General features: G+C 31.4%; 3 non-coding genes across 3 annotated transcripts; 2 read left to right on the top strand and 1 right to left on the bottom strand.

Annotated features, from left to right (window-relative positions):
• Positions 1 to 2,362: 2,362 nt before the first annotated feature.
• Positions 2,363 to 2,435, bottom strand: TRNAV-AAC (transfer RNA valine (anticodon AAC)). Its single transcript has one exon. It is a non-coding gene; the product is annotated as a tRNA-Val (tRNA).
• Positions 2,436 to 5,171: 2,736 nt separating this feature from the next.
• Positions 5,172 to 5,244, top strand: TRNAV-AAC (transfer RNA valine (anticodon AAC)). Its single transcript has one exon. It is a non-coding gene; the product is annotated as a tRNA-Val (tRNA).
• Positions 5,245 to 10,780: 5,536 nt separating this feature from the next.
• On the top strand, positions 10,781 to 10,853 carry TRNAV-AAC (transfer RNA valine (anticodon AAC)). The gene has a single exon. It is a non-coding gene; the product is annotated as a tRNA-Val (tRNA).
• Positions 10,854 to 13,255: the final 2,402 nt, after the last annotated feature.

Raw genomic sequence — 13,255 nt, 5'->3', positions numbered from 1 at the left:
GTAATTTGTATATATTCTTCAGCAAATTTATTTCATATAAAGAAATAGATAACATGGAACATATTAAACATATTGGCCACTGTTTTGCCGGTATTTTCGCATATCAATGTCGTAGAGATTAAAATACAGGCTTTGCATATCGTCCAGTATTTTGAACTTGTATGGTGTTAGATATACCACAATTCAAGATAATTTTCTACATAATGTCGAGCATTATAATGGCGTAATATGATTTTCTGTATACCTACTTAGTAAATGAACTTTTCTGATCAAGTACTTCGCTTAGTTTGTTCAATTACAGCTTGTAGCGTTCCACATTCATCGTCTGACCAGTTTCAATAAAATATATCAGTTATATTTTGTTCATATTTACGATATGACAAATAGCGAAATTGATAATAATATGAACAAGATATGAAAAACTGAACAGCCACTGAATGAAATCTCACTCTTTCTCGTAATATCCTTTTTGTCCGTATTTTCCGAGTTACTGGGAAAATTCATAGAACTGCAAGCGTAATTACAGTCCTATGAGGAAAATAGGGTTTATTCTGCCGTTTTATTGATATTACACTAATGTGTGACTTAATTATAAGTTAAACAAGATGTGCGCCAGATAGTTTACGAAGTTATAAGTTTGATATTTCAGATAGCTTTTGGAGTTAAAGATGAAGATATCTACTCGTAATTAAATAATATAGAAGCAAGATTGCCACAGGATAGTGTACTGGGACCGGTCCTTTACCTAATGCACAGTTCTTTACCGTCTAGGGACATTTACAAATGAAAGAATCAGCACACCCTGATAGATTAAATAGAATAATAATATCAATCTGTAGAAAAATATTTATAATTTTGTAAGCCATAGAAAGAATAGTGTATTTTTTAAAATGAGTGAATTTCTGTTCATGTCTCATATATTGCAAATTATAAGTTTATCTATTCTACCTGGATTTTCGTTTCCCTCATACTGCACATCAGTTTAGGTATATGATCAAACATTCAATCATCGACCAAGTACATAGCATTGTAGTCATCAAATCTGGTAGGATTAAGTCTGTCATATAGGATTCATATATAAATTCCATAAAATATTACCGAAGCAATACATTGAACTCTTAAACACTTAAATATCAGTCAGAATTATTAGAGTTAAACAAGAAAAATCTTAATCAACAATTAAAGAAACAACAGTAGGTGCAGCGCAAGGCACTATTTTGGATCCTGGTCTTTACGTACTCTGTACATGTACATATAGTACATGTAATAAAGAATGTTAGTATGGCTACATTTTCTGATGACACTGCGAAACTTGTTATTGGAGACAATGAAGAACTTAGCAGAAAATTTCCGCACAAAAGATATAATATAAATAAATAGATTGAGACATGGAGAATACAAGTCGATGAGATAATTTCATATTAAATTGACCATATTGAATTGACAATCAAACTGTTCATCTACCAATACAACATAATAACTGAGAAGTATTGCGAATGTAACCAGGAACTGTTGGAATAATTGTTAATTTCTTTACTCAAAATCCGGCTCGTAAGACCATGTAAAATTCTCCGGTTCAGAATTTGACGTACTGGTTTATACTATTAACGAACAAGTTACATTCGATGTCAGAGATTCGCGAGTCTGACCTCTTATAGTAGGATATCTCTTGTCCATATCGCAGTCTTGATTCCTAATCAACAACTTGACCACAAATAACTCCCTTGTAAATAAAAGAAACTGTATATTTTAATACTTGTATTATTCTAATTATAACAGCTCCTTATCTACTATCACTACTAATCCTATCAGACTATCTCATGCGAGTCTGAAACGTGACAATATGCGAATTCTATATATGTGAAAAAGTGCCTTGGTTTGCACTATCTATTGTAACCGGCAATCCGTATCCACTATGAAAGCATATTGTACTAACGGTATTTTAAAGATAAAAATTACCAGCACAACAAAACGGCGTTAACATACCGGCCGCCTTGATAGGATACTTTCAAAACAAAACTAAAGTAAGAAAATATGAGTGCCTAAACATAAAGTAAGACAATAATAACCAGCACCGACAACATTTCAAATACACTATTACAATGTCTTGCAATTCTATATATACATACATATATTCTCTTGTATGCACTGCAGTTGACTCTCTCATCTTTATTCTCCTCAGTACAGTGGTATTTAGCATGACCACAGACTCCACGATACCTTTTGAAGAAATAAGTTTAAGCTAATTAACTTCCAACAATTATAATTATTTTGTAAAAATTAGTCTCTAAAGCAAGATACTTCAGAATATATGAAATCAATAAAATACTCAAAAATAATACTGAAAATACTCAAAAAGTAATGTTTCCGCCCGGGATCGAACCGGGGACCTTCCGCGTGTTAGGCGGATGTGATAACCACTACACCACGGAAACTTGTTAATGGTTTTTTAAAACTTGATCAGCAAGTCTAATTTCACTTGACCTACATCGGTTGCCAGCTAAGACGCATAAACAATAAGAAATTAGAAATTAGTTTTGAACTCACTTCAGACTAGATTATAATCATTTTATACATTTTGTGTATTAGGTATTTGATTATATTCAAATATTTTTTAACTTTAAAATGTTTTTATCAGGATTTTCGATCATTTCTTACAACTTTTTCCCATATTTTATAGATCATCATTAATCATCAATCCATTTTCGTACTTCTTTAACATTTCGCAATAGTGCCCAAGCTAAACCATGTAACATTGATGTGAACAAGTAATTTTCACAAGGTGCTCTTTTTATTCGAGTTCTGCCTGATTTATCGTAACCGTATCAGACTACAAAATTCAGTTGGCGTTGGTTTTTGTGGGCCATGTTGCCAAATATCTGAAGAATTCTTCAAAATATTATTCATAAATCCACAAACGCTATTTTGGTAATATGCTTATTTTCAACTTTATAAGCTTTTATGGCGTGTCAGCTGTTGGAAGACATACGCCTCCTACACTTTGACCTACACGGCATACTTTCGATATATCAACGTATTAGATATTAGATGTTTTATAATTTATGTTATTTTATTTTGAATACATTTGTTGAAATTAAGATCCTCCTAAAACATTTACATTTCCTTTAGTACATGACTAGTGAGAACACAACAATAAACCGACCTACAATTCTCTGGATGTTTTCCACAACATATCCATCGATTATCTCGTGAAAAACAATCCCATTGTACGTATTAACTGACATCGTTTGTTTGTCTGCGCATATATTTACAGTCCGACCGATGACTAATGATCGTTATGCGTACAGATAATAAGGCATTTTCGTTTGTTTATAATAGAGTATAGGCGGGATGGGAGCCATGATAGATGTGGATGATATATCGAATGGCGCAGAGAGGATGGATAAAAGACATAGTTGGCATGCATTCACAATGCAATGTAGAACTAGTCATTTGTTAGTAGCCCTTGTGCAATGAGATATGGAGCGTATTCGGTTGGTGTCTCAGCCGTCTGACAAATATACTTGGAATATCAAAGTTCATGTTTTCATAAAACATTTACCTAATAATACTAATCTCATGTAATAAAATATAATAGGTTTTTTTTTAATTATTAACATCATGTATTATTGCATATTACATATACAGCACTTCGGTGTGAGCATGGGAAAGTAACTTTTCCTCATGTCTTGTTGCGAATGAAGTTTTATTATTATTAATTAATGAATTAAGTTCCTCTATAACAGTTGGAACCCGATGGGCCTGGTGTAAATAATTATTATTAATGCCGTTTTGTTTTGTTGGTCATGTTTCGGAAAATTAATATTTATCTCTAAAATACTGTTAGTATAATATGCTTTTATCGTGGACGTGGAATGCAGCAATAGATAGTGCGGATTTATTATAGAATATTTATTGTAATAAAACAATTCATTTGGGTCCAAAAAATCAAATGCTACAACATACAAAATTTAGTTGAATTGTGAGTGCTGCGATAAGAAATGTAAATCAGGTTAATGATACTGATTAGCTAATTCATGATGATCTAAAACTATTTTGGGAATTAGAAAACGTCAGTGTTAATGAAAAAAAGTGTCTGATGAGGAATGAGCGTCTGAAGAGCACTTTTTAAAAAATACGAAACGAAAAAAAAATTCGTTCGAATATGCTAAAAAGTGGGGTTTGAATATGAAGCCTATGAGCAAAATGTCTTCTAATAATAATTATAAGATAATGTAGCACGAGTAGCAATTATAAAAGCTCAATCTGGGTTTATAAAACGTTGTTATTCTAAAATATGCCCACTAGCAATAATATAAATTATTGTGTTTATTATGTTTTTATTTCCTTACAAATTGTTTCAAAAGTTTAATCAGTAACTTATATAATTAAGCTATAGAAATTTATGTTTTAATCATTGATGCTGAGGTGATGCAGGAGTGATGAATTTATATCATGTTTTAATAATACCAATTATAACCTAAGGGGTCTTCCTCCGGTTATAATTACTTATTCCATGTGCAATTGGATACTATTCAGACGTTGATTATTTAGAGAAATTGCGAATGAATTATGATGCGTCCAAATAATAAGGCATTAATTATGAAGTGTCTGGATTTTGTGTTATTGTCCTGAAGATCAAATAACATAAGATGCATGAACTTATACCAGAATTGCAAAACATATTCTTTGTAATAGCGTATTTGAAATGTTGTCGGTACTGGTTATTATTTTCTTACATATGTACGTTGTTTTTAAGGCTTATCATTTATTGATTAATTAATTAATTAACGTTTACGTATATTAGTGTGGTGTATCATTCTTAATAGTAGAAGTTTGATACACATATATCAATTCGTTTATATTTATAGGCACTCATATTGTTTTTACTTTAGTTTTGTTTTGAAAGTACATTGTATCCTTTCAAGGCTATGTTAACGCCGTTTTGTTTTTTTGGTAACGTTTGGGAGAATAAAATTAATTAAAAACATTTTAAAGTAAAAAAAAATATTTAATTATATTCAAATACCTTACCAAATGATTACAATCTGGTCTGAAGTGAGTTCAAAACTAATTTCTAATTTCTTATATTTTATGCGTCTTGGATGGTAACATATGTAGGTCAAGTGAAACTAGAGTTACTGATCGAGTTTAAAAAACATAGCTAACAAGTTTCCGTGGTGTAGTGGTTATCACATCCGCCTAACACGCGGAAGGTCCCCGGTTCGATCCCGGGCGGAAACATTACTTTTTGAGTATTTTCAGTTTTATTTTTTGACATTATTTTTACATGGTCGAAATTCCTAACTACTTATTTATATATATATATATATATATATATATATATATATATATATATATATAAACATAATCCATTTATGGATTTAAATAAGTAGTTAGGAATTTCGACTAAAATTACTCTATAATAGTTTAGTTTTAATAGGAAAATTGCATATTATGGTTATCCGCTATATTAATATCCAAACATCTAAAATAATGTAAACAACCAAAGAAATAAGTCATAACAAAATAAATTGATTTTTTTTATAGAAAAAATAAACATAACAGATTTTTCCCTTTAAATAAGGAGTGGGGAATATGCACCAAAGTAACCTTATAATTATACAGATTTAATAGAAAAATTGCATAATACCTTTGGCGGATATATTAATATCCCTATTATGGAATAATGTAAACACCTAAAAATATTTCTTAACAAAAAAAATTGTTTTTTTTAAATAGAAAATATAAACATAATCCATTTATGGATTTAAATAAGGAGTTAGGAATTTCGACCAAAATGACACTATAATAATTTAGTTTTAATAGGGATATTGCATATTATGGTTATCCCATATATTAATATCCCTATAAGGAAATAATGTAAACATTTATAATAAGGTAAACAACCAAAGAAATAAGTCATAACAAAATAAATTGATTTTTTTTATAGAAAAAATAAACATAACAGATTTTTCCCTTTAAATAAGGAGTGGGGAATATGCACCAAAATAACCTTATAATTATATAGATTTAATAGAAAAATTGCATATTACCGTTGGCGGATATATTAATATCCCTATTATGGAATAATATAAACACCTAAAAAATATTTCTTATTTAAATAAATTGTTTTCTTTTTTAATGGAAAAAATGAACAAAATTCAATTATGGATTTAAATAAGGAGTTAGGAATTTCGACCAAAATGACGCTGTAATTGTTCAGTTTTATTAGAAAAATTAAATATAATGGTTATGCTATATATTAATATCCCTATAAGGAAATAATGTAAACATTTATAATAAGGTAAACAACCAAAGAAATATGTAATAAATAAATAAACTGATTTTTTTTAGAAAAAATTAACATAATAGAGTTTTCCCATTAAATAAGGAGTGGGGAATATGCACCAAAGTAACCTTATAATTATACAGATTTAATAGAAAAATTGCATAATACCGTTGGCGGATATATTAATATCCCTATTATGGAATAATATAAACACCTATAAAAATATTTCTTAATTAAATAAATAGTTTTTTTTTAATAGAAAATATAAACATAATCCATTAATGGATTTAAGTAAGAAGTTAGGAATTTCGACCAAAATGACACTATAGTAGTTTAGTTTTAATAGGAATATTGCACATTATGGTTATTCCATATATCCCTATCAGGAAATAATGTAAACATCTAAAATAATGTAAAAAACCAAAGAAATATGTCATAACAAAATTAATTGATTTTTTAAGGAAAAAATAAACAATAGATTTTCCCTTCAAATAAGGAGTGAGGAATTTGCACCAAAGTAACCTTATAATTATACAGCTTATTTCTTTCTCAAAAATTGATATAAAATTTAAAATCTTACTAATTTTTTGCCAATGTTTAAAGCAAAAAAATGCTACTCTGAGCCATTCGACCCTTATTATTAATAATATTATTAAATTGCCAAAAATAACAAAGATATTACTCGGATGCAACTAATTGAGAAAGGATTAAGAGACCCAGCACTTTTTTGCTTCATAACACTATCTTAAAGTCACTCTTAGCAATGGGGGCGGTATTAACATTTTTCTATACTTTATAGTTTATATAGTCTGCCTAGTTTCATCATCCTTATTTATCATGACCAGTCCACTGTCGGGGGAGTTTTAAATCTCATCCACTACGGTGTTATAATCTCTTCATAGTTGGCGATCGGTTGCAACTATTCTGACCACGCACAACGTTGTCTCCTATTTCCCAGTCCATTTTAAATGATTTTTTGCCGGTGCTCTTCGCTGTGTCTTTCACTCAAAAGATCGATTTCACTACAGAAGTCTGTGAAAAATTCGTTCACCTTTCATTCGATAGACATTGCTCAAATCATTGTAATTTGTATATCTGGATATGTTCCTCAACTGTGAAGTGAATGATTACATTTTAAAAGAATTACTTTCTGATACTGCCTTGGAGATATACATAAAAAATTTGCCTTAATAATTGCATGTGATGGACCTCAAGCCAACGGATGTCAGACTGTAACAGAGTCCAAGTGTAACAGAGTCCAAAGTGATCGAAAGGAAAAGGATTTTTGTATTGATTGTAATACTTCCTGTACCTACAATATTTGTTTTAAGCTGCACTTCTGGACTTATATAGAAGTAAAAGATATAATCGATTCATTTGGATCGTTCTGATATGATTGGAAAAAAACAATGGTCAGTGAAAGCGATACAATGTGCGAAAATATTTCAGTTATTATCTTATTCGATATAATATTCGATTAATTCGTTTATGCCTCATTCATTAAGACGGACAACCCCCAATTGGCGCATTAAGTGATTGAACCAAGTCAAGATCTCTTGCGCTTAAATATCCGAATTTCCAAGAATCTGCAAGCGCACGTTGTTAATCGGGATAAGAAAGCACATTTGGAAATGTGTTTTCTTATTGTGCTGATAGCATTCAACGAATCGGAAGCAGAGGGAGTATTTGGGCCAATTTAGTAAACCACCAGGAATCTGAAGGAATCATCACGAGTCATCAGTTAAGCGACGAGTCTGCAGGAAGGAAGTCAGTCCTCAATCATTGGGACCAATTTTCTGTCATATACTACATGATAATCGTAATAGAAAAATACAATGGTATAACAGCCAGTTTTTAGCGCTCTCTGACAAAACAACCACTTTTTGGTGAACCGACACTAGTTTTTGGGACAAAAGTTTTACGCTATCACCACATCGTACCCCTGGTAGAAAGTCATATAATACTTAACGGTACCCCCCAATTTATATATTCATCTATTCGGTATGTTTTATTACTTTTCTTAGTTGTCTTAATCAATAGCATTAAAATCTGTACCAGATAAGAAGATAAGATAAGAAATCCATTGATAAGGGAAAAACTCTTTTGGAATAACCAGCTTTTTACAATTAAAAAAGTTAATTTTTTAATGGTTTAAATAAACATCTGTAGTATGTCTTGCAGTAATAGATATTCTAATGTTTTAGTTTCAGCAATCATACTACACTGCCTATTATTCAAAAATCTACAGATGAGATTAAGTTATTTCAAAATTATTAAAGCCTTGTTTTGGTTTGGTTTGATGGCGCACGATGTGCTTAAACCGAGGCGGACCCGGAAATACAATTACAATCCGTTCCGGCTTCCTTAAAATAATGTTCGACAAAAGGAATTGTTCTCGTCCCGGTGATAAGCTCTCCTGGCTGCCGGAATTAGAGTTGCCACCTACATTCTATCGACCTCCAAACCCAACCTAAATTTAAATGAACATTCCGTAGGTCGGCTCCGAACTATGCATCCACTGTGCGAGCTAGACGGCATTCCGTCGGTTTTATTGGCTGAGAGGACTCGAAAACTCGGGCGGTTCCGGTTCAAGAATGCTTCTGTTACTGAACGTCGGCCGACGACGGCACAATGAAGAGCTACAGACCATCGCGCAGCATTGTGTTTTTATTGTTTGTCAATGCTATTGTATTGCTAGGTCTATAAGTGAACGTAGGTTGTTGTTGTAACGAAAGTTGTTTTTTCTTGTGCAATAGTTATTTAGTTGGTATGGTAAAAGCTCCGTATAAATTACTTAAAATGTTTTAATTTTTATATATTATATATAAAAATAATTGTTTATTCCACTTGTTCAAATACAAAAGCAATATTTTAGGTTCGGTTTGCTTTAATAAAAAAATAACAGTTAGAGAAAACCTAAAATTACTACCGAACTATCGAAAATTTTTGAAATACCTTATACTAAACTTATAAATGGTGTCATCTTGGTTATGTGAAGAAATATACGCCACAAAAACGAGCAGAAATAGTGACAATACTTATTGAAAATAATCCATCCATTATTGCCACTCAGCGGAAATTCCGTCAAAAATATTGTAATCGTCCAGTGCCTCACAAAACCACAATTTATCGTTTACATGCGAATTTTCGACAGTACGGTACGAGAGCAGAGAGACCTCGTTCTGGAAGATGACGGATGTCTCGTAACGCTTTTGGGGAACACAGAATCCTGAATTAATTCAAGAAACGTAATTGCATCCACTAAAATTACCGTATGGTGTGGTATTCATGCAGGAAACATCATTGGTCCCTAGGTTTTTGAAAATGACCAATTCAGTTACTGTTACTACTGAACGGTACCAAGACATGATCCGAAATTTTCTTGTGAGCAAGTAGTAGAGCTGATACACAGCTTGTCTAACAATTCAATTATTGAATGACGTTTCTCCAAGAAGACTAATTTAGCAAAGTGGCGATTTAGTATGGCCAGCCAGATCTTCGGATTTAACAGCACCAGATTTTTTCTTATGGCGTATTTTAGAATTAAAAGTTTATGTGAATAAGCCACAAACGATTCAACATCTTAAAGACAATATTCGTTACGAAATTGAAGAAATTCAGCTTCAGATGTTGCAAGATGTTATGAAAAATTCAAAAAGAGCCGAAAATTGCACAGCGAATGGCGGTCACCATTTAACCGATACATTTTTTCAGTCATAACGAAACAAAGTGTAACGACCAAGTTTTTATAAACCAAACTTATTTATCTTTTCTTTGAGCAAAGTTATAGCCAATCAAAATGGTAGTGGAACTTTTGGCCCACCTGTTATTATAGGTAAAATATAAATGTAAGAGATATAGAGGAGATAGATTAGAATTTTAGAAAACAAATGTCTGGAAAAGCAAGTGAACTGTGTTTAATCCTACAGACTATTTTTATAATTAAAAATATGGTCGAAAAAAAACTTTTTGATTTTGATTGAAACTATTGATTTGATGAAATATTACTCAAAAGACTTTTTTTTCTATTTTTCGTGTCCTAGAAATCTATCCTAGAACAATAAGCGACTCTGTAGTCCAACCTCTAATTTGTTGGGTTTTATTTATTATTATGAAAGAGCTTCCATCGATTGACACGGCTCCCGTGTTAATCTCTATATTAATCTGTCGTTAAGGCTATGATATCATATCTGTTTAGCATCGTGTGATGTTGTCCTTCCATCCCACTGAACTCTGGTGTGTTGGTTAACTCATTTGTATGTTACAATTCTTTACAATTCCTATACTGAGGTTTAGGTACACGTATTTTTTGATTATACATATGCAAATACCTAATACACAGAATATATAAAATGATTAAAATCTAGTCTGAAATGAGTCCAAATCTAATTTTTAATTTCTTATAGTTTATGCGCCTTAGCTGGCAACATATGAAAGCAGGTCAGGTCAAAGTATAGTTCCTTATTAATTAAAAAAAACATGCAATAAGTTTTCGTGGTGTAGTGGTTATCACATCCGCCTAACACGCGGAAGGTCCCCGGTTCGATCCCGGGCGGAAACAGAACTTTTTAAATACTTCTATTGATTTGACATGTATTTGTAAGACAAATTTTTACAAAATATTTTGTGATGATTAAGTTGTTCGGTCATATATAGGTTTCTTAAACTTTTTCTTCTTTCTTCAAAAGATATCTCTGTGGTCATACTGAGAACCATTGTACTCATTGAGTCTTGTTTACAAAAGGGTGAGAAAGTCAAGTGCAGGGCATACATGAGGGATAAGTGCTTTTGTAACATAAATAATCAGGATTGAAAAATTGTTGTAATGTAATTATTTTTATATTTCAATCATTAAACATATTATTAGTATTAAATTGTCTGATGAACGTATGCGTAATTTAAATTTGTAATTTAAACTCCAAACACAGCATATATCCTGAAATATTCATTAACTCTCTGTTACCACTTCGTTATTTAATTATTCGTCGAATTAATTGACCAGTAACTGTATCCTGTCAAAATTTAGTTCAGACTCCCAATAGTCATTAAGGTATAGATTAAATATTTAATTAAATAATTAAGATTACTATAAAATATTATTGATTTTATTTATGGGCAATATTATAATAAAATCGTATTTTGTGGGAAAATGTTAAATTTTAACTCACCCCCTTTTGTGGGTGTATTTTATTATTATTTTGAGGATTCATCACCTTACTTATTATTGACCAGGACGTATAATAAACCATAAAGATGCTTTACACAGCTGTTAACAGTATTTAGGTAAGGTTTTTGATAACTTATATTGAAAGTAAGAACTTATATTGAAAATTTTTTTGGTTATGCTAATGCAATTTTTAGTTTTTAATGAAAATTAATCGTCTTCTAAGTGCTTAGAAACCTAGTGTGTCAACAAACGATGCTACTTATAGTTGTTAACTTTGAGCCTTTGGAATAGTCGGATCTTGTGTGTGCAGAGGTCTATGTCCTGATGTAAAATTCGTTATAATGAAATCTGCGAAATTATGCATGGTAATGAATTGAGTGTTACCAATTATTTGTACATTTTCTGATATTTCTTTGACGTTCAGATGTTGGTTGACTATTTGTTGAATCTGTCGTTTTCTATCATGCGGAGCTCTCTCTTTTCGGGTGTACTTACTGCATACTTCAGTTAAAAGGTCAATACATTCAGGTCAATCTGCGCTTCTAGATTTGTTCTTCAAAAGTCGAATCTTACACCAATGACTTGTTTTCTAACACATTCTCGAACAGTAACATCTAGAATTTTGTTTAAGCATTGGAATTGAAATACCTTGAGGTTACAGATGTCAGAGTGTAACAGTGTTCAAGGGTCGGGGTCATGCAGAAGAATTGGTAAGAGAGGCAAATATTAGTCACGATTGTAATTTTTTCCTTTTTCCTTGTGCACCATTTCAAACAAGCATAAACTCTTGAAGCTTGGCCAATTGGGTTTATTAATTAACAGTAGATATTTTTTTTCTGTCTTACTTATACCAAGTAATTAAACTCTTATATTTGCTTTTAGAGAAATCCGAGTTACTAGAGTAGTTAATCTGTCGGTTGTCAATATTTTTTTAGAATTAATTTTCAAGCCATATGGCTTTGTATATAGCGGTATCATCAGCGACCATCACATTGGGTAAGGAGTTTCTAATATAGTATCATCATACAACCATCACATTGGTTAAGGAGTTTCTAGTATAGCGTTAAATCTTAGGTTGTTTAAAGAATAATATATATGTATCCAGTATTATATTGAAAAGCGACGATACGACATATCCTTGGCCGGTGTCGATTATTCCGCACTCGTACGGTGCTAATGGAACCATCGCAAGAAGAGTTTAATACATTTTAAGGGAACATGTTCAGCTTCCAAAGCTGCCCAAAGTGAGAGCCAGTGTATTACAGTGGAAAGTAGAGCGAAAATATAAAAACGACGCGAATTAATAAAAACAACTATCGCATACTTTCTACATCTAATACGTAAATATAAGTATTTTCATAAACTAGCGAAGCATGGTAATCCTGTATGGCAAATCCTGTCTGCTTTTAATTGATTTGTTCCTTCACTAGTACTTTGAAGTCTCATTCGTATGATTTTTAAAAATAGTTTTCCGTCGGTTGATAGGAGATTTATCACTTGATAATTTTTTGATTGTTTATTATTTAATTTTTTTAAAATAGGAACAATTATGGCTTTTATGATTCTATTTTAACGTAAATTCTCCTACGCAGAATGTGAGTGTGTGAAAACAATGTTTCCTTACCAGCCTAGATCATTTCTGCCTTCATAGGATTAATTTCAGTGGTATTACTACACTGTGAATACATTATTGCCGTTCGCAATTTGTCCATTTTTGGTTCTTGTTAATTACTAGCGGAATTGTTAAATCCTGTAGTGGTGTCATGTTTCACAAGGAAGTTTTTTGGGATCAATTC

This window comes from Rhynchophorus ferrugineus, unplaced genomic scaffold (genome assembly GCF_030347505.1).
Source record: "Rhynchophorus ferrugineus isolate W39M unplaced genomic scaffold, kcgeb_rfMv2 rfM1, whole genome shotgun sequence".
Classification (NCBI taxonomy): Eukaryota; Metazoa; Arthropoda; class Insecta; order Coleoptera; family Curculionidae; genus Rhynchophorus; species Rhynchophorus ferrugineus.
This window is presented reverse-complemented; position numbering and strand designations above follow the sequence as displayed.